Here is a 21,328-nt window from a genome sequence, read left to right as displayed (position 1 = left end):
CCATGAATGCTCCATAAGGGATGCATTACTTATTTGTTGAAAAGTAACACCAACACTTCATGGAAAACAAATATGAAAATTAAATATTCGAGTTTATTCCCAGAGGCTGCAAAACATAACATGGTGGAGATGTGCCTGGATGCACTGAAAACATGAAGACTGGTAAATTAATTATTTTCTCAGTTCCAGGTCCACAGGAAGAACAAAAATATATTTTGTTAAGCGGGACAAAACCAAAATTTTATGGACTGGTTTGGATTGCATTACTGGCCAAGAATGTGATGGACAGTAAACAGAAACTAAGTAATGAAATAAATGACTGAAAATTGACTGTGTGGAGCACTGTAGTCGTGAACATCGAAAAAGTTAAGTAATGTGATTTTCATATTTTTTGTGTGTTGTAGTGAAAAAACGTGACTAAGCTGTATGACACCCTTTTTCTGAAGTTCTCAAATATTTAAACCATATTAGATATGGAACATCAGGAAGAGTTGGTTAACAACAAACCAATTTTAAAATAACAACATGGAACGTAGTAATAGTCTTAGCAAGGCAGAGATAATTTTGAACAATAATGTTGAACTGAATTAGCTGTGATGAAGGAGGAGTAGGCAGGAATGTTAGTAGTGTTAGTAGTGTTAGTAGTCCTTTCCAAAGCTTCAACCACAAATAGCTTTTAGAACCCAACAGCAACTTTTTTTTTTGCTAAGCTTTTCGGTGAAGAAATTGATGAACAAAATGATGATTTAAGAACCAGAATAAAGACTTGGACAGTAGAATTGAGACAAGTAAAAGAAATAACAGTTTAGAGGAAACAAATAACAGGATTGATTCATCAAAAACTGAACTAAGAATCAGCTTAGAGCAATCACTGGCTGGCAGGAGCAATGCTACAAAAAAAAAAAAAAAAAAAAAAAAAAAAAAAAAAAAAAAAAAAAAATAAATAAATAAATTAAAAGAACTGAAGAATAAAATTTTAAATACTAGTGTTCAAGTAGTTGAAATAAGAGAGGACCTCAGTAAATACAAATTAGTTGTAGAGTCACAACACAAACAAACTGATACATGGGTTAGTGTTTTAGAAAGTGAAGTGACTGAATTTAAATCAAATTTTATTGGTACGATTGAGAAAATTGTCAAAAGTTTAGATATAAGCACAATGAGGTAAAATAAATATCGTCACGTGTCCAAGATGGGTCAAAATAATTAAAACCTTTTAAACAAGTTCAGTAATTTAGAGAATAAAACAGAAAATTAAATTTCAGTAATTAATAGTAAAGTTGTTAGGTGGCAGCAATTGTAACCAGCAATGTGGATACATGTAGTAGTAATGCAGGTAATGTTTGTAGGAAACTAGCTGAATTGGAAGAAAGGTTAGCAACTAAAAGCTCCAATAGCAAGTGTAATAAGATATAAGCTAATGTACAAATTAAAAGTTTTACAGGAGATAATACACTTCACCCAGTTGGTTTTCTACAACATTGTCATGATAATTTTGTTAGTAGCATGAGCGATTTGGTTAAGATAAACTTTGTAAAAATGTTTTTGGGTGGGGAAGCACTCTCCTCCAGGGCTAACCAATATATCAATGCAGGCATATCTTACTGTGATTTTGAAAACAGTTTTTTGAATAAATTCTGGTTAGAAACGGAACAAGACAGGATCAAAACTAGAGTTTTAAATGGACCACTTTATAGAGAAAAGAATGGTAGCATGAAAGAATTTTGTGAAGAGCAACTGAGGTGATTAATTTACCTAGGTAAATTATTTGATCAGCTAACATGAATAGATACATTAAAGAAATGATTACCAGAGAAAGTGCAATATCATTTGCCTTATGGACCAGAAGATTCTATTGAACAAATTTTGAAACATGTAGATAAACTAGTCAGGGCATTAGAAAGAATGACAGGTATTGTTTGAAACAAAATGGATATGGCAGAATTCAGCATGGAGGGGGGGATGAAAACAGCATTGAAATAGGTAATTATGGAAGGAAATTATAGAAATAATTATCAGGTTTATTCAAACCCCTTGACCTAGATTTCAATGTCTTTAAAGAGTTAATCTTCAGGATGATCAATGGTTCAATACACAATAGTTAACATTATATAGATGTTAAAATATATGTTAGGTATACAGAAAAAAGTGAAAAATAACTGACTACTATATAACAAATTATTCACACTTGCTGGTTATATAATGTGGCGGTGCATTACAATTGTAGACATGAGGCACCAGGGAAGAGGTAACAGAAGAGAACCACAGTGGAACGACAGAAATAGGAATGAGAACACACAAAGTGAAAACAGAAATAGATCAAGGGAATCGAGTAACAGACCACATAGCCACAGCAGATACAAGAATAGGGGCAATGGTCAGATAAAGTAGGGAGCATCTCATTGGTAGCTGGCTGGCCAGTTTGGGGTGAGGAAAAATAAACAAAAGTAGGCTAGTTATCACTAAAAAGATTGTGTGAGAGAGAAAATTTGGATCATACAGCAAAAAAATAGAGGTAGATATGAGATGAATAGACTGTATTTTTATAGCAGAAGTATTGCACCAGTCATAGGCACACGAACAAAAGGTATGGAGCTTGGCTAGCTTTTGGTATGCAGTTCCTTTTCCATCTGTAGGAAAAAAATGCATGCAAACACACACACACACACACACACACACACACACACACACACACACACACACACACGCGCGCGCGCGCGCGCGCGCCGTGCCCACACGAACAGACACACACACACACACACACACTCACTCACTCACACTCATATGCACGTTCCTGTGTCCCTACACTGTGTTAGGTTGCCAACTCCTTAAGGAAGGAATGAGGAGCTGGCTGTTGACTGATCACACTGATGTGTGTGTGTGTGTGTGTGTGTGTGTGTGTGTGTGTGTGTGTGTGTGTGTTGTGTGTGTGTGTGTGTGTGTGTGTGTACATGTATTCCCTACAGCTAGAAAAAGGAAGTGCATTCTGAAAGCTAGCCAAGCTTTGTGCCTCCTGTTTGTGTGTCTATCAATGATGCAGTGCTTCTGACTTTTGATAAGTCATCTTTATTCCTAAATAATTCACAATTGTCAGCCAGAACTTTCTGTGCATTACTGTATTTTTAAAAGAAATTTTGGAAGTAAATGAACATTGATAAGTGTGGGATGAATCAGAAACCATTTCTCATTGTATGGACGTAGAACTAGAAACAGAACCATTACATTTTTACCACATATCAAGCACTGAAGATTTGGTGGCGAGAAGAGAACTGATAATAATTCTGATGAATTTGGGCTATGATTTAGAAGTAAACTGAGCTCCATTATCAGAAAAAATATCTTTTGGGATTCCTACAATTCCAAAGTAATCCTTTTAAAATTTTTGTGTTATGATTTTACTGGTTACTTTCTTTGTGGGATATAACTTTAGGAATGTAGAAAACATTCTACCATAAACTAGATATTACGATAACCCCCTTTTGCTGTTGTTTACTGCCCAAACAAGTTACTTTCTTTGTGGGATATAACTTTAGGAATGTAGAAAACATTCTACCATAAACTAGATATTACGATAACCCCCTTTTGCTGTTGTTTACTGCCCAAACAAGTCAACTCCTAACAGTTCCATCTTATTACTCTTTTGGTTAAGTTGTAGAAGTATAAATTTTCTTTATTCTTTTGGATACTCTTCAAAGCTCCACATGTCCATAACTTTCATGTACATACTTCATTAGATCGTCTGCATACTGTTGTGACCAACACAACTTTCATTCAGCACTATCTGGGCTGTTCCTCCTAAATAATACTCCCTCGTAAACTTTATAATATTTTTCCACTTACTCTCTTCCTTTCTTTCCCAGGCAACTTTTTAAAAGCTTCCAGTTTTCACCATGTTTTTGATTTTCCTTTATTTCCTTACTAATCCATCTAATTTCTTTTTCATTCATGAAGATATGGTGAAATAAGCCAGTCAGTTGCAGAAACAAAATATTTATTCAAACCCCTTGACCTAGGTTTCAACATCTTTTAAAATGTTATCTTCACAGGGATCAGTGGTTACTACTACAATAGTTATTGTTACATACATCTTAAAATATAGGCTAGGTATACAGAATAAGTGAAAAATAACTCGCTACTATCTAAAATATTATTTACACTTACTGGTTACATAATGTTGTGGATGTACATTAAAAATGTAGACATAAGGCACCAATGAGAGATATAATTCACTTCCATAATAATGAGACTATACAAATCATGAAGATGATCATTGTATACTACTTCACACATGTAACCAGTGAACTGACAAGAGTGAGTGAAAATAATAGAACTAAATGGCTCAAAACAATTAAAATCTTTAAACTGTGACATAGGAACAAGAGATTTAGAACCCTTTTGATAATACGAAGACCCAGGGAATGGCGTTTTATCAAGACATCACCCAAAACTTTTTTTGTAAAAACTAGTGAATTATGTAATCTGTAAAATAACTTAATCTACATCATTTGTGAGTGAAATTGAGGGAAAAGGAGAGGGAGGAGAGCGAAGGTTAGTTCACGGTGGGAGGGGGGGGGGGGGGGGGGGGGGTCGAGGAGGGAGTAACTAAAATATTAGGGACAATTATTATAAAAATGGAATAAAAATTACAGAATTACATATTGTGCAGTCTTTATGAAAGTCCAAACGGTAATCTTGTATACAGGAACAGTAAGTAAGCTAAAGTGAACCATGGAGCAGTGACACATCACCCCTCCTCTGAAGAAAACTTTCAGAAGCACACCCTCAGCTGGTAAAGTCATGGTGATGATCTTCTGGGGCTCTGAAGGGGTTATTCTGTTTGACACCCTCCCTCATGGTGTGACCATAAACTCTAAAGTGTACCATGCAACCACCAGGAAATTGAAGAAATTACTTCAGCGTGTCCTGAAGTAATTTGGTGTCAAATGAAGTCTGTCACACCATTTATTGGAATCAGTGTCCATACCTGTTTGGAGAATTTAAATAGAAATGCCCATATACCTCATTTTGGAAACAGCCGTAGAGACCTGGGCAGGTATGAACTTTAATGTCTTGAACATGGCTGAATGTAGCAACTGTACAATGGAATCTTTGTGAGGATGAAGTGAAATACAGCTAACTAGCTGCAGAAACAAAAGAATTATCCAAACCCCTTGACCTAGATTACAATATCTTTAAAAACATCATCTGGAGAAAGATCAGTAGTTACACATGCAATAGTTAACATTATATACTGTTAAACTATAGGTATAAAGAAAAGGTGAATCATAGATCACTAGCCTCTAACAAGTTACTTACGCTTACTGGTTACATAATGTTCTGGAGGTACGTTAAAGTTGTAGTCACCAGACCAAAATGAAAGATAAAATTTACTTCCATAATAATAAAACTTTACAAATCCTGCTGATTGTCATTAGACAGAACTTCACAAATGTAACTAGTGAACTGACATCACACTGATGTCTCTTAGGTTAAGGAAAGTTTTGGACATGAGAGGACAGTATTTCTATGTGCATGATGTCTGCGTAAGAGTAAGTAAAAGTAGTAACACTAAAATGGCTTAAAACAATTAAAATATTAAAACTACAATCTACTAACAAGAGATTTAGTGGCCACATGATAATATGAAGAACCAAAATATGCCATTTCATCAAGTTATTGCCCAAAATTTTTTTTAAAAAAAAGCAGATCAATTACATAAATTGTAAGATAACTTAAAGTAGATCATTTGTGAGTGACAGCAAGGGGAAAGACAGAGTGAGGTGGGGTCTGGTGGGGAGGTGGATTTGTGGTGGGTGGGTTGGGGGGGGGGGGGGGAGGGGGAGGAGGTGTAAGTACGATATTAGGAACAGTTGTCATTGTTGTTGTTGTTGTTGTTGTTGTGGTTGTGGTTGTGGTCTTCAGTCCAAAGACTGGTTTGATGTGGCTCTCCATGCTTGTCTGTCCTGTGCAAACCTCTTCATCTCTAAGTAACTATTGCAACCTACATCCTTCTGAATCTCTTAGTGTATTCAGCTCTTAGTCTCCCTCTATGATTTTTACACTCCACACTTCCCTCCAGTACTACATTAGTGATACCTTGATGCCTCAGATCATGTCCTACCAACCAGTCCCTTCTTCTAGTCAAGTTGTGCCACAAATTCCTCTTCTCCCCAATTCTATTCAGTACCTCCTTGTTAGTTTCATGGCCTATTCATCTAATCTTGAGCATTCTTCTATAGCACCACATTTCAAAAGTTTCTATTCTCTTCTTATCTAAACTGTTCATTGCCCATGTTTCACATTTGTGGCTACACTCCATACAAATACTTTTAGAAAAGGCTTTCTGACACTTAAATCTATTCTCAATGTAACAAATTTTGCTTTTTCAGGAACGTTTTCCTTGCCATCGCCAGTCTACTTTTTATATCCCCTCTACTTCAACCATCCTCAGTTATTTTGCTGCCAAAATAGCAAAACTCATCTACTACTTTAATTGTCTCATTTCCTAATCTAATTCCCTCAGCATCACCCAACTTAATTCGACTACATTCCCTTATCCTGGTTTTGCTTTTGTTGATGTTCATATTATATGCACCTTTCAACACACTGTCCATTCCATTCAACTGTTCTTCCAAATCTTCGGTGTCTCTGACAGAATTACAATGACATCAGAAGACCTCAAGGTTTTTATTTCTTCTTCCTGGATTTTAATTCCTACTCCAAATTTTTCTTTAGTTTCCTTTACTGATTGTTCAATGTACAGATTGAATAAAATTGGGGATAGGCTACAATCCTGTCTCACTTCCTTCTCAACCATTGCTTTCCTTTCAAGCCCCTCGACTCTTATAACTGCCTTCTGATTTCCGTACAAATTGTAAGTAGCGTTTCACTCCCTGTATTTTACCCCTGGCAGTTTCAGAATTTGAAAGAAAGTATTCCAAGCAACATTATTAAAAACTTTCTCTAAGTCTACAAATGCTATAAACATAAGTTTGCCTTTCCTGAATCTAGCTTCTAAGATAAGTCATAGGGTAAACATTGCCTCACATGTTCCTACAGTTCTACAGAATCCAGACTGATCTTCCCTGAGGGTGGCTACTGCTAATTTTTCCATATTGTTATAAAAATACAATAAAAATTTTAGAATCACATAATGTGCAATCTGTACTAAAGACCAAAGAGTAATCTTATTTACAAAAAGAATAAGTAAATATCTAAACCGAACCACTTTATTGTCATATTATTGGAAGTAATAACAGAAACAGGGATGCAGGTACAGGGGTACAGTTTACAATGGGAGAGATCCTCCATGGTAAACAGTAACTGTAAATAAACTTCTAAACAGACAGAGATTACTGCATAATAGATGTAAAACAAAGCATACAACTATAGATAGAGAGATGAATGAAACAAATTTGACTGTCAAGAGAGCAATACATCATGCCTTCAATGACTACCATAGCAGAATATTGTCAAGTGATCTTCACAGAACCCAAAGAAATTTTGGTGATATGCAAAGGCTGTAAGTGGCACCAAAGTTAGTGTCCAGTCCCTAGTGAATGAAACAGAAACTGAAATTGAGGGTAGCATAGAAAAAGCTGAAATGCTTAACTATCTTTTACAGAGTAAAAAACAGAAGTGCACAAATTTAGTTCTCATACCACTGAAAAGATGAATGAAATAATTATTACTGCCAGTGGCGTTGAGAAAAAACTGAAATCATTGAAATTGAATAAAGCTCCAGGGCCCAATGGGATCTTGGTCAGATTTTATATTAAGTTTGTGGCTGAGTTAGCCCCACTTCTAACTATAATCTTTTGTACAGCCCTCAAATAAAAACCTGTGCTCAGTTCTTGGAAAAAGGCAAAGGTCACACCCGTCTACAAGAAGGGTAGTAGAAGTGATCAACAAAACTACCATCCAATATCCTTGACATTAATTTGTTGTAGAATCTTAGAACATATTCTGAGCTCAAATATAATGAGATATCTTGAACGGAATGACCTCTGCAATGCCAACCAGCAAAAATTTTGAAAACATCGATCATGTGAAACCAAATTTGCACTTTTCTCACATGACATACTGAAAGCTTTGGATCAAGGAAGTCAGGTAGATACAGTATTTCTTGATTTCTGAAAAGCATTTAACTCAGTATAATACCTATGATTATTGTCAAAAGTATGATCATATAGAATATCAAATGAAATGTTTGACTGGATTGAGGACCTTTTGGTAGGGAGGACTTAGCATGTTATCTTGAGTGGAGTCATCATCAGATGTAGGAGTGACTTTGAGTTTGCCCAGGAAAGTGTGTTGAGGCCCTTGCTCTTCATGTTGTATGTTAACGACCTAGCGGACAATATTAATAGTAAAATCAGGCCTTTTTGCAGATGATGCAGTTACCTATAATGAAGTAATATCTGAAAGGAGGTTCATAAGTATTTGGTCAGATCATTCATTCATTCATTTCAAAGTGGTGCAGAGATTGGCAACTTGCTTTAGATGTTCAGAAATTTAAAATTTTTCTCATCACAAAATGCAAAAAACCATAGTATCTTATGACTATAATATCAATGAGTCACTGTTGGAATCTGCCAACGCATATATATACCTGGGTGTAACACTTCGTGTAGGGATATGAAATGGAATGATCACTTAGGTTCAGTCATGGGTAAAGCAAGTGGTGGACTTTGGTTTATTGGTGGTATGATGAGAAATTGCAATCAATGTACAAAGGAGATTGCTTACAAATTATACATGTGGCTGGTTCTAGAATATTGCACATGTGTGTGGGATCCATACCACATAGGACTAACAAGGGACATAGAAACCACATAGGACTAACAGGGGGTATAGAATGTATACAGAGAAGGGGTGCATGAATGGTCACAGGGTTGTTTAATTCATGGGATAGTGTCACAGAGATACTGAAGGATCTGAACTGGATGACTCTGAAGATAGACATAAACTATCACAAGAAAGTCTGTTAACAAAGTTTCAAGCACTGGCTTTAAATGATGACTCTAGGAATATAATACAACCCCCTACGTATTGCTCACATAGGGCTCATGAGGATGAGATCAGAATAATTGCTGCATGCACAGAAGCATTCTAACACTCATTCTTCCTGGGCACCCTACTTGAATGAAACAGGAAGAAACCCTAATAACTGGTACAATGGTGTGTACCCTCTGCCATGCACCTCATGGTGATTTGCAGAGTATAGATGTTGGTGTAGATGTAGAAATGACATCTTCATAATCACCTGTACCCCTTTATGTTGTCAAAAATAAGGCCCTGAAAAAAAGTAGAAAATTTTGGTACTGAAGTTGCATGGAAAGGAAAGCATTTTTGACTAAGAGAAATTGTTAATATCAAGTATAGATTTAAGTTTTCAGGAAAACTTTTTTGAAAGTATTTGTATGGAATGTAGCCATGTATGGAAGTGAAACAAGGACGTAAACAGTTTTGACAAGAAGAGAATAGATGCTTTCGTAATGTGGCACTATAGAAGAATGCTCAAGATTAGATGGGTAGATCACGTAACTAATGAGGAGGCACTGAATAGAACTGATGAGAAGAGGAATTTGTGGCAGAACTTGACAGGAAGAAGAGATCGGTTGGTAGGACATGTTCTGAGGCATCAAGGGATCACCAATTTAGTACTGGAGGGAAGCATGGAGGGTAAAAATTGTAGAGGGAGACCAAGAGAAGAATACGCTAAGCTGGTTCAGAAGGATGTAAGTTGCAGTAGTTATTCGGGGATGAAGAGGCTTGCACAGGATAGATTAGCATGGACAGCTGGATCAAACCAGTCTCTAGAATAAAGACAACAACAACAACAAGTTGAACCTGTCCCTTTAAAATACAGGCACCTTTATGAGTGAAATGTTTAAAAATTTTCTCATTATTCTAGCAAATATATTCTGTAGCCTTTAACTTATGTATACAAGAGCTTCAAATCTTTTAGTTTCTGTAGTGCACGTTGCCTTAGGGCCACATTTTTTTCATCCCAGAATATATCGCGCAGTCTGCATATCTCTACCCCAGCATAATGCAATCAAATTGATCACAGAATTATTAGATTCCTGAATAAAAAATATGGCTGCAGAGTTGCATCCTCTGTTGTTAATAGTTTAAAGAAAATTTATCCACACAATTCATGCACAAGGAGAACAGTTCACCAGTTTAGGTGCATATAAAATTTTGTGGAAGACTGTCCTATTATTACATAGGACAGATAGGGTGGTCTTTTAAAATAAGACTCAAAGAACATACACTAGGTAAGGGAGGTGGAAATGTGTGCAACTCAACTTTTGCCAAACCCTTGCTTGCTCTCCAACTCACACCGTGGGAAGTAGAAGATTTAGAGCTCTTGCACAAGGAAGTTGAAGACTACAACTAGATTTGTTGGAAGAATTAGATATTTTTTTAAATTTAATCAATGAAAATGGCTTTATATTAAATAATCATGTGCAACTTAAACACTGAAATTGCCAAGGTATTTTTGGGACCTTATTTTTGATAGCATCAGACATGGGTTTTTAGTCATACAGATGAATATGAAGATTTAATTTTCCTCTCTACCTACCTCCCTGCTTCTGTTATTACCTCCAGTAATACATTGGTAATGTAAATGGTTCTGTTTAGATGCTTACATGTCCTTTCTGTATATAAGATAACTTTTTTGAACTTTAGTACAGACTGCATATTATATAATTCTGTAATATTTATTAACATATTTTATTGTATTTTATAGTAAATTCCCCTAATATTTTACTTTTCCACTCACCTCTCATCTACCCACCAACATCCCTTCCCTCTTGCTTTCACTAAAAAATGATCTACTTTATGTTATTTTACAGTTCACATAAATCACTGGTTTCTTTAAAATTCAACAATGGAAAATCCAGGATAGTGTTACTGGTTTTTTAAAAATTGTTTTGAATGGTAACCTAATAAAATGATATGCAATGGGTCTTTGTATTATGTCATTGCCACTAAATCAGTTGTTTATAGGTTGCAGCTTTAACATTTGCATTGTTTTAAGTCATTTTAGTGTCATTATTGTCACTCACACACACGTAAAAATACTGCCCTCTCTCAAATGAAACTTTACTTAATCTAAGAGACTGGGCTAATTACAGTCAGCATGATTTCTATGGTTTTATTATTACATAAGTTAATGTTATTTCTTATTGGTGGCTTAAGGGTATAATTTTTACATAACTCCACAACGATGGTTTTAAAGATGCTGAAACCTAGCCAATCAGTTTCAGAAACAAAAGATTTATTCTAAAACTGATCGGCTGCATTTCATTTTGTCCAAAAAAATTCCATTCTAAAGTTGCTGCATCCAGCCATGTTCAAGATTTTAAAGCTTATACCTGCCTAGGTTTCAAAGGCTGTTTCCAAATACAAGGATCTTGTGTAAAATTCTCAAAACAGGTGTGGCAATTGATTTTAATAAAAAGTGTGAAGACATCATTTGATGCCAGATTATTTCAGGACTTACATTAATGCCTATTAAGAGCAAATTGGTACAGCAAATCATGGCAGACAGAATTAGTAAACTCTTAAGGAAAATGACAATTTAAATGAAGAAGTCTGTTCTCACTAAAGGGTGTTTACAGACTTCTTTATCTCTCAAATAGATCCCATCTGGCGTAGGTTATATGATTGGTTGCATAACCATAAATGTGAAATTAAAGACAGACATGACCAAAAGTTGTTCAAACATACAAATGGAAGATCTAAACTTAATGTCACTACATCAGCAGTGGCTAACAATTGTGAATATAAATTTTTTGAAAGTGTTAATTTCAATATGTTTTACACAAGCAGAAAGCACTATGCTAATAAAAGTGCAGCATTGTGCTCAAGATAAATGATCCTACTGTTATAAATAATTTTCTTGTCGACTGTAAAATTAGCCTTTACAGCATTAACATAGACAAGCCTGCCAACAACAATTGCATTCAACAAAAAGAAAAAAAAATATTACAAATAGTAATTTAAATTAAAGACTACTGAGGCCTGAGAGAACTGATAAACAGAATATGATTATCACCCATAAAAGTGGATATGTAGCCAAAAAAATTGCATTTTTTTAGGCAAATGACATTTTTCATTCTGCTACTAACCCAGCCCACAAATTACGAAAACATATTAGATATTGCTTAGGTAGAACAAAAAATATTATAAATAATTCCATAAGAAAAAGATAATAAACACAAATCCAAAGCCACCTATGTTAACAAGCAAATTTAAGCTTCTTATGGATGACCATGTGGCCCACCCTTTGTTAATGGGACAAGTAGTGCTCATCCCAAAATGGCTAGATTTCTAAACACTGAGATCAAATAAGCTTTATTCTGAAAATAATTATTATGTTAAAAATAGTGTAGATTTGTCAATAAATTAAAAATGGTGGAATGCAATTCTCTCTCTCTCTCTCAGTTGGTTCCTTTTGTCATTTCAAGTCCTTACACAAATGTTCCTGAAGACTTAACTCATAAAAGTGCAGAAAATAACTTTCAACATTATAAAAAATTAACATAACTACAAATATCTCAACTCATGAATTTATTGTAGATAGTGTTAAAGTGCAGCTACTTCCAGTTTAATAGTAAAATGCAAGAACAGTTCCTTGACTTAGCATTGGGATGCCCATTAGCCAGAATTCAAGAATACCTTTTTTGGATCTTTTGTTTTACTAACTCTGATTTCATTAATGTAATGATCCCAAGTTATCATTAAAATTTCATTACTTATACATTTTTCATGCTCCCTCTCAACCTTACAATGGTTTACTGTTTTATTGTTATCAGTTGGTAAAATCTCAATCTCAAGCACCTCCCCATCACAGTTCTGGGCTTCCTGGATATATTTGTTGCTGTCCCCACAAATTCCTTCCTACAACATTTTATCTTATTTACATGAATGTCAGGATCACCAGCTTGAAGATTAGAAACAGTAATTTCTCTTTTTGCATCTGTACATCCTCAGCCTTTGATTTATGAAACCCAAATTTATCAAAATTATCATCAGTTCTCTCCTCTCCCACTAAAACTTCATTACTTAATACTCTGTAAAGATTTGTCAATGAGTCTGCATCTGGCTCTATTTCCACACTGTGAGTAACCTTTCTATTATTCCCCTCCCACAGATACATGTTCATTACTTCCCAATATTTTATATCAAATATAGTCTATTCATTTCATATTTGTTCCTATCTTTATCTTGTTGTTTGTAGAGTTCAAATTTCCCCTTATCTCATAATTTCTTTTGTGATAATTAGCCTGATTTCTTCTATTTTCTGTCATCCCAAACGAACAACCAGGAATGATCCACAATTTACCTGATTATTACACCATTTTCATATCTACTATGGTTCCTTCACATGATATATTTCTATTTTCATGTGTTATATTCTCGTTCCTATTTCTGACCTTCCATTGTGGTTCTTCTATCTCACCTCTTCCCTGAAAATTATTCCTGTAATTTCCTCCATTTCTCCTTCCATAATTAGCTGTATTATTATAGTTTTGGTTCTATCTCTCACTTTGGTCCCCACCATGTCCATTCTGGTTCAAGCTGTATGTATCATTTCGCTCTGCTGCCCTATATATATATATATATATTTCAAAAACTGTTCGGTGAAATCATCTGGCCCATTAGCTGTGTACCATTGTACTTCCTCGGTAATCTTCTCTTTAATGTGACTGTGTATGCTCATTGAATGATTTATGTAGGTTATTAACCATCTCAGTTACATCTTACAAAAAATCTTTCATACCACCATTCCCTTCTTTTGTTTATTTGTTTATTTATTTGCTGTCCATATAACAATCAGTTTTGGGACATTGTCATAGATTCTAGTTCACATATACATAGGTTTATTTAACATACATAAGCGCAACACTGATACAAGTAATGAAAGTCAGAAATTATCTTTTTTTCCAAAATCAAACTTATGCTGTATACACTATTTTACAGACAGACATCACAACCTGAAATTTAAATACATACATTGATATATTGTGTGACGATCAGAAAGTATCATTTTTTTTTTGTTGCAAAAACTAAATTACGCTGTATACACTATTTTAGAAATGGATATTACAACTTGAAATCTTCTACTCAATAACAGCTTTTCTCTATTAATGAATGCTTAAGTTTATTCTTTACAGTATTTAAAGTAGCAGTCTTAAGGTCAGATGGTAGCATGTTATAAAAGATCGGTCACTGACTGTTACATTATAGTCTGAATTTTGTTTCACAAATGTTATTGCCTGAAGGATGTACATAGAGTAGAGGGTTAGTATTTTATATTTTCTGAAGATTTCTCGACAAGGCTCTCTCCTATTTACCTTAGCTACCACTCTGAAGAGCATGTCTGTATAAACAGTGGGCGCCGCACTTCGTATCTCAGTACCATATTGAAGACGTGGATTAATCACTCTGAAGTATATTTGTCTCAAGCTGTCATGGTCCATGAAGGCTGAGACCTGTCTCAGTAGATAAATCTTTATATTAATTTCTTATAAATATGGTCTGTATGTACTTCTCATGATAGGTGTTCATCAACACTTATCCCACGACTTTGTGTTTGTTTGTGTAGCTAAGAGCCCATAGAGATGTAAATTGAGTACTATTTATGTTCTGATTATAGTGAAGCATGAATTTCATTGTCACTGGCTTCTCTGTAATTGGTTCATTTAACAATTCACTTTCAACCCTCACTAGTTCAGTTTCTGACCCAATTTATTCAGAAAGATTTCCTCAAAATCCAAAAGCCAAAGAGAGTGCTTCCCCATCTGAAATCTTTTTACAAACTTTGTCTTAAGCAAAGCAATCAAACCACAAGTAAAATTATCATGACAAAGTTGTAGAAAACAACTGGTGAAGTGTATTATCTCTTGGAAAAATTTAAATTGGAACAGTGATTTGTACCCCACTATTGAAACGATTAGTTGCAAAACTTTCTTCCAGTTCAGATAGTTTTCTACAAACATTACCTACACTACTATCACATCTATCCACATTGCTAGTTACAGCTGCCTCCACCTCAACAACTTGTATCATTAGTTACCAAGATTTGGTCCTTAATCATTAATTTTACGTCCACGGTTTTGATTTTTTGACCCCTTCTGGTCTGAATACATAGCTTTTTTGTTTTATCACATTGTACATTGTTTCAATACTTTCACCCATTTTCTCTACTGTTTCAGTAAATTTTGTTTTAAATTGAGTACTTTACCTTTCACAGTGCCAACCCATGCATTGATTCATTTGTGCTCTGACTCAATAACTAATTTATCTTTGTTGAGAAACTCTCTTATTCTGGCAACTTGAACTTTGTATTTAAAATTTCATTCCTCAACTGTTTTAATTTGGTATTTATGACATCAATTGTACTGCTTAGATCACTTTTTGATGATTAATCTCTATCACCAAAGTCTTCATTTAGTTCACTTTTTGATGCACTTCTTTATTCTGGTTGCTAAATTGTCCCATCATAAATGGCTTTTGCTGTTGATGTTGGTCCTCAAAGTCCTCTGCATTCAAAACCCTTGAAGAGGATGCAAACACTACTACCATTTCTGCCTACTGCTTCTTCATCACAATCCTGATTAAGTTTGTCATTATTGTTCAAAATTATTTCTGCTTTACTAAGATCATCACAAGTTCCATACTGTCATTTAAAACTATGTCATTATTAGCTACTGATCCCTGATTTGCCATGTATAATTGTATTGCCTCAACACTCCACAACCTAAAAATAGTTTTCACATGACTTAAACACTGTCTCTGACTACACCACAGGAAAAAAAATGAAATTTACAGTAATTATATTTTCAGTGTTTATGATTATGACACCCCACATAATTAATTTCCATTCATTTAGCTCTTCACATTACTTGTCAATCCACATACTTCAATTTTGGTCAATAATACTATTGATGCCATCAATGTCCATAATTTAGAATTTTGTTTTCATGATGCATGGAAACCCGAAACTCAAAATTTGACTAACACATCCATCTCATGATACTAGGCAGAAGCATTATTTGCATGCCAATACAGTAAGTAGAATATCTACAGTACCACTGTTTCTACTCAGTAAAGGAATACTTGCACCAGAATAACTGTTAAGAACTAAAGCTACTGTAATTTGTAACATTGTATCATTCTAAGAACTACAACTATTGAAATTGGTAGCATGTTGAAAAATGATTATTTAAATATGTATCATTTTGAACTTAGTAATAAGTACAATATCATCCAGTACACTGTACTACATATGATCAAAGAACTCAATAAATAAATAAATAAATAAACATTTTAAGAGAGGAGTGGATCATACTGGCATAATGCTGTACAGTCACATGCCATCCTATTTGAAACAGATGCAAAATTTACAAAAGTTTTAAGTGAAACTGAAAGAGTACTTGCTTGACCACTGCTTCTATTCTGTTTCTGAGTTTTTAGAGTACCAGAAAAGTATAGTGTAACTGCTCAAATATTCTTAACCAATCTATCATTTTATTTCATTATATTAATTTTGACATCAATATTCAGCATGTATTGAATAATATGTAATTATTTATCTTTTCAAAATAGCAATGTGTATGATGTTGTATATACTGTACGAAGCTGACTTGTCCTACATCATTTGTGCAAAATATATACCTAAACATGATTTACAGGACCAATAAAGAAATACAAATACAAAGATATAATTATGTCTCTAATTTAGGTTTAATGCAGGTCCTCCACTGAAAAATATCATCTGGTTTCAGTTTTATGTAATTTCAGGCAATTTGTGGTGAGTTCACCAAAAATAAAGTAGTCAAAATATGCAGAATTTTTTTAAAAATATATGGGCAACATGGGTTTAGTGCCTAAAAACTGACATAAGATTAGATGCTATATTGCTACCCATTGTGGGTGCTTGGACAGGAGACAACAATAACTTAATCACTTTATCCACTGTTTAAACTGAACATATTTGAATTTGTAATTGAAATTTCTGTACTTTCACAAATCTGGTTTTGGAATTTAACATTAAAAATTGTTAGAACATACCTGAAACAGTTAGTTTACAAATATCACAGTTTTCATATTAAAACTTTATGAAATACATCAATAGCAATGCCATAGTTATTTCTGTAAATTGCTTTAAATTTATGGTGTAACTTTTCTCGCTAACATGAATGCTGTATTTTTACAGTGGCTATGTCATAATTACTATTACTATTCTATATATAAATTCCACAAAGCATATGTTGGCCCTATGTTCACACTACGTTCAACATATTTTTGATTTGTAGTGCAGTATCTCCATAAACTTATCAGAATTATTTAATTTCATAACACAGGAGGTTAGCAAAGTTACCATTTAAACTTCTTCACATTCAAGTATAGAACTTTGTGTAATATTGCATGATAGCACATAATCTCTGGTATGTGTGCAATTGTACTCTTCATTTAATGCTGTTCAAATCTGCTACATGACACAGTGATCATGACTTTAGACCACCACACCTCCACCCCTTTGCCATAAAGGCCAAGGAAAAGCAGGCAACAGCATATGGTATAGACAGTCAGTTACCCATCCAAATACTGCCCACACCTGACAAGCAACTCTATAGGTTTACAATATAGAAGACACTGAAAACAATCCTGATAGATGGACATCCACAACTGAACATTATAACAGAGGCTGAAAATACTGCTTCAGTTGTAATGTTCTTTTTATTTAAAATGTGACCGGTTGTGGGCTCTTACATGCTCATCACCAGTTGTTATACTGAAAATAAATTAGCTCCAGTCTCTTACTTATTTTCAGTATAACACCTGACAATGGGCATGTAAGAGACTGAAATTGGTCATGTTTTAAATAAAAAGAACCTTACAACTGAAATAATGTGTTCAACATCTGATATAGCGGACACTATTTGTTTGCATGTGAATCTGTAATTACTTGTACACATTTTTGTAATGCCTGCTAGAGTCACACAAATTTACATGAATTTGCAGTAATCATTCAAAAGGCATGCAGTTTTTCCCCATAGCTATAGATGTACAAAATTTCCATCAATTTGTGGTGAAATGAAATTTCAAATGGCTCTTAAAACTATGATTTTATAACAGGTTATGTAGCCTAGCAACAATTATTTCATTTTCTGCCTGAAAATTTCACATTATAAGATAGGCCTACATCATTTAGCAAATGACAACAGCTTGGTGTTACTTTTAGCTGTAATTGGATTTCCCAGCCACAGTGGCATTATCCTGATGTAGAGGAAGAGCTGTTTGCCATAAAGTGTTATTAGTGGTCATTTATGAAATTACAAATGTACTTGTGATGGGGCGAGTTCAAGGGAGCACTGTACTGTGACATTATTTACCACAGGGATCTAATTTTTATTTCAGGTTGAAAAAGAAAAACTATCATCTGTAAAAATTTTGTTTCAGTATATTCTCACATTGAAATGCAAGTTGAGTAGTACAGTACTGACTGACATGTCTCAAAATATTCCACTGATTTTCCACCTTTTGTCCAAATTTTGAAAGAATGTTTCAGTGAAATCTAGATTACTTTTGTCATTTTCAGCAAATTAAAAACAATGTATGGCTTTGAATATTCCAAAATATATATGCTGTTATTGTCATATTTGGCTTCTCTTAATAAATGGGTATTATACATGGGCTTCATCTCATCATCTAGTGACAGATTAATTTTATTTGCATTATTGCTAGAGGTTGCAGAGACATCTAACCAATCCCAGGACTAGAGGGGCAGCTACGATGTTGAGTGGCCAGCAGTAGAGAGGTGAAGCAAGACAGCAGGTCAGTGCTGGCCCAGTGAAACTCAGCTATCAAAGGTAAAACTTTATTCACACAAGCATCTCTGTTACAACAGCATGTAGTAGTGACCAGGCCCCCACAGCATGTGGCAGGGCCTTGTGGCCAGTGAGGTGACATCCATTATCCAGCTGGATTCTTGTAGTATTAGCAAGCTCTGCAGAATATATCTGTGCCTCTAGCACTGATGGTGTGTGGTGCAGCGGTGCCTACACTGTGATGGCAGAAGACGGCTGCTGTTCCCAGGATGCAAACTGCTGCTCATGGGCAGGAGTCCAGTTTTCTGATGGAGTGGGCCTGGAATGGACCTAATGTACTGTGACACTGAGTCTGGAAGGTTGGCTTATTACAGGAGGCAGATACTGTGACAGAGACCCAAACTGGTGACTGCTGTTTGTGGTTATAGATTGTTCCAATCAGCTAGTGTAGACCCTACATCCTAGTAGAACTGCTAGGCTGCAAATGAATCTTCTAACAAAATGACAGCTATTTATACAGATATCAGTGCACCCCATTAAGCCAATGTGCTGCATCCAGTCATTTTTTAAACAACACTACTGAAACCCATCAGTGGAGAAATCTCCTTGGCTGTACTGCAAGAATTGTGCCTTACTGCTGCGCTGGCAAGTTTCACCATGCTTCTTTCTCCACACTCTCACAGCTTATCCCATGACCTTGTAACCTCTTGTAACCTCTCAAACTCCAAGAAGTACATTTCTCATCAAAATTCACATTACAATAATCCACATAAACTCATTTCATGCTCTAGGGATCCAGTCCACCAGAATATGCATTGCCAGTGGATTGGGTTGATGAGCAGCTCTCTACCTAAGATGAGGGCTATGCAAAACAGAGTGAGAACCTCTATGGTGCTACATATCATGGTACTCAGTCACAGTTGCTCATTGTTGCTCTTCCCTACATCACTGCATATACTGCATCAACTATTCTGCTGAAATCCATCCCTCTTGTGCAGCTATTATATGGTTCAGGGAATTAGGTCTTGTTTCAGTAGTTCTTCTGATCAGTACAGCTGAGGCAGTGTTACTTTCAACTTGGTAGTTCCTGCAACCATGGTTGGTGTTGGAAGTTTGCCCTTTTACGTAACATGCTCCACTGTTGATCAGCTACCCACTACCTCTCAGCTCCACTCATCTTTCCTCTGTGAGACTTCCCTGTTCATAGTAGCTCATCATTGCTACCATGTTGTTATTCACAGCTTACTGGAAAAATGGTGCAGGTTCCACTGTGCCCCTAACACTCTGGCCAGGCACACTATAATCTTCTCCCTCCAACAGTGTTGCATTTCCTTGTCCTACATTAATACACATCAGTTTCTTTCTGAGATTAAGAACACACTGCCTTTCCTTACTTGTGTAAATTTCCCATGGAGTGGATGGTATAACATTTAAACTGTGCCTGTCTATTCACTCCTGGGAATGGAACCAGTACATACCTTTGCCTGGTCAGTCCTCACTTTTGCTGATGCTATATGGCAATAGAAAGGTAAGCTCTGTCTACTGGGTTCTGTAATCACTCTCAACTCTGGCCATACTTCCTCTTACACCTCCAAGTATTGCTCTGGTGATAATGGTATAGGGCTCAGCTGTCCAAGCATTGCGTGATGAATGGTTTAGCATCACCACCTGAAATGGAACCACCCTTCCAGATGACTCATAAATTCTGCAAATTATTATTGTAACATACACATATAGGAAAACCAGCTGCAGTAAGACCAAGGACTCTCCTTCCTAGCGAAGCAACCTACATCCAAAGGAATTTACATTAAGTATTCCTTAACCAGCAACAGAGAACTGGCTTGAGAAATACAAGATTTTTTCATTTTTATGGATGTTTAACCAGTGGTGGAGGAGAGAAAGAAGCATGTACTTAATTCTGTAAGTGTCGATATTACTATTCGATGCAATCTATAACATGTGAAGAACTCGCTGATCACATTGATAGTAACTGGAATACTTCCCAAGGGAGTGGGAACATTTCACACCCATGCAATATTCTGTCTGCTAGTGATTGTAACAGCCTCATGATAGTGACTCTTGCTTACAACATATCCACCTGTGCTTGCATGATTCCTAGATCTCAATTTATGGTATCCTCTGATGCCTTCACATATTTCATCATCTCACTTGTCAACTTCTGAAGATTCTCATATTATTCAACACTCTGTTCTCTGAGTTTACTATCTGCATGGTATGTCACTCCACCACTGACTTGCTACCTTCTGCCAACTACTTCACCACTTTTACAATTTCACTCAACTCTCAAATGTCAGTGGCATCTGCTGTTTTGAACATCCAGCATCAACCAAACTCTTCTACTGTCGATGTAGTGAATGTGGCACCATTTCTTCTGCTTCATGCATCTGTTCCCATGTTCCCATAGTCATTCATACAATTTATGCAGGTTCTCACATTTCCCAGAAACTTCCTCAAGC

General features: G+C 35.4%; 1 protein-coding gene across 9 annotated transcripts in view; it reads left to right on the top strand.

The window, feature by feature from the left end:
* Positions 1-21,328, top strand: part of LOC126354782 (uncharacterized) — a 216,743-nt gene that overhangs the window by 136,577 nt on the left and 58,838 nt on the right. The window contains exons 1-2 of one of the 9 annotated variants that reach the window (XM_050004684.1): positions 2,361-2,427; positions 18,769-18,893. The exons of 3 other annotated variants lie outside the window; for them this stretch is intronic. The gene's annotated coding sequence lies outside the window, so the exon portion shown is untranslated. Of the gene's footprint in view, positions 1-183; positions 366-2,360; positions 2,516-18,768; positions 18,894-21,328 lie in introns of those variants that run through there. 5 more of the 9 variants (XM_050004685.1, XM_050004682.1, XM_050004683.1 and 2 more) reach the window with 5 other exon arrangements.

The sequence above is a fragment of the Schistocerca gregaria genome, chromosome 3, assembly GCF_023897955.1.
Source record: "Schistocerca gregaria isolate iqSchGreg1 chromosome 3, iqSchGreg1.2, whole genome shotgun sequence".
NCBI lineage: Eukaryota > Metazoa > Arthropoda > Insecta > Orthoptera > Acrididae > Schistocerca > Schistocerca gregaria.
Note: the sequence above shows the minus strand (reverse complement) of the source record. Positions and strands in the feature narration are given on the sequence as shown.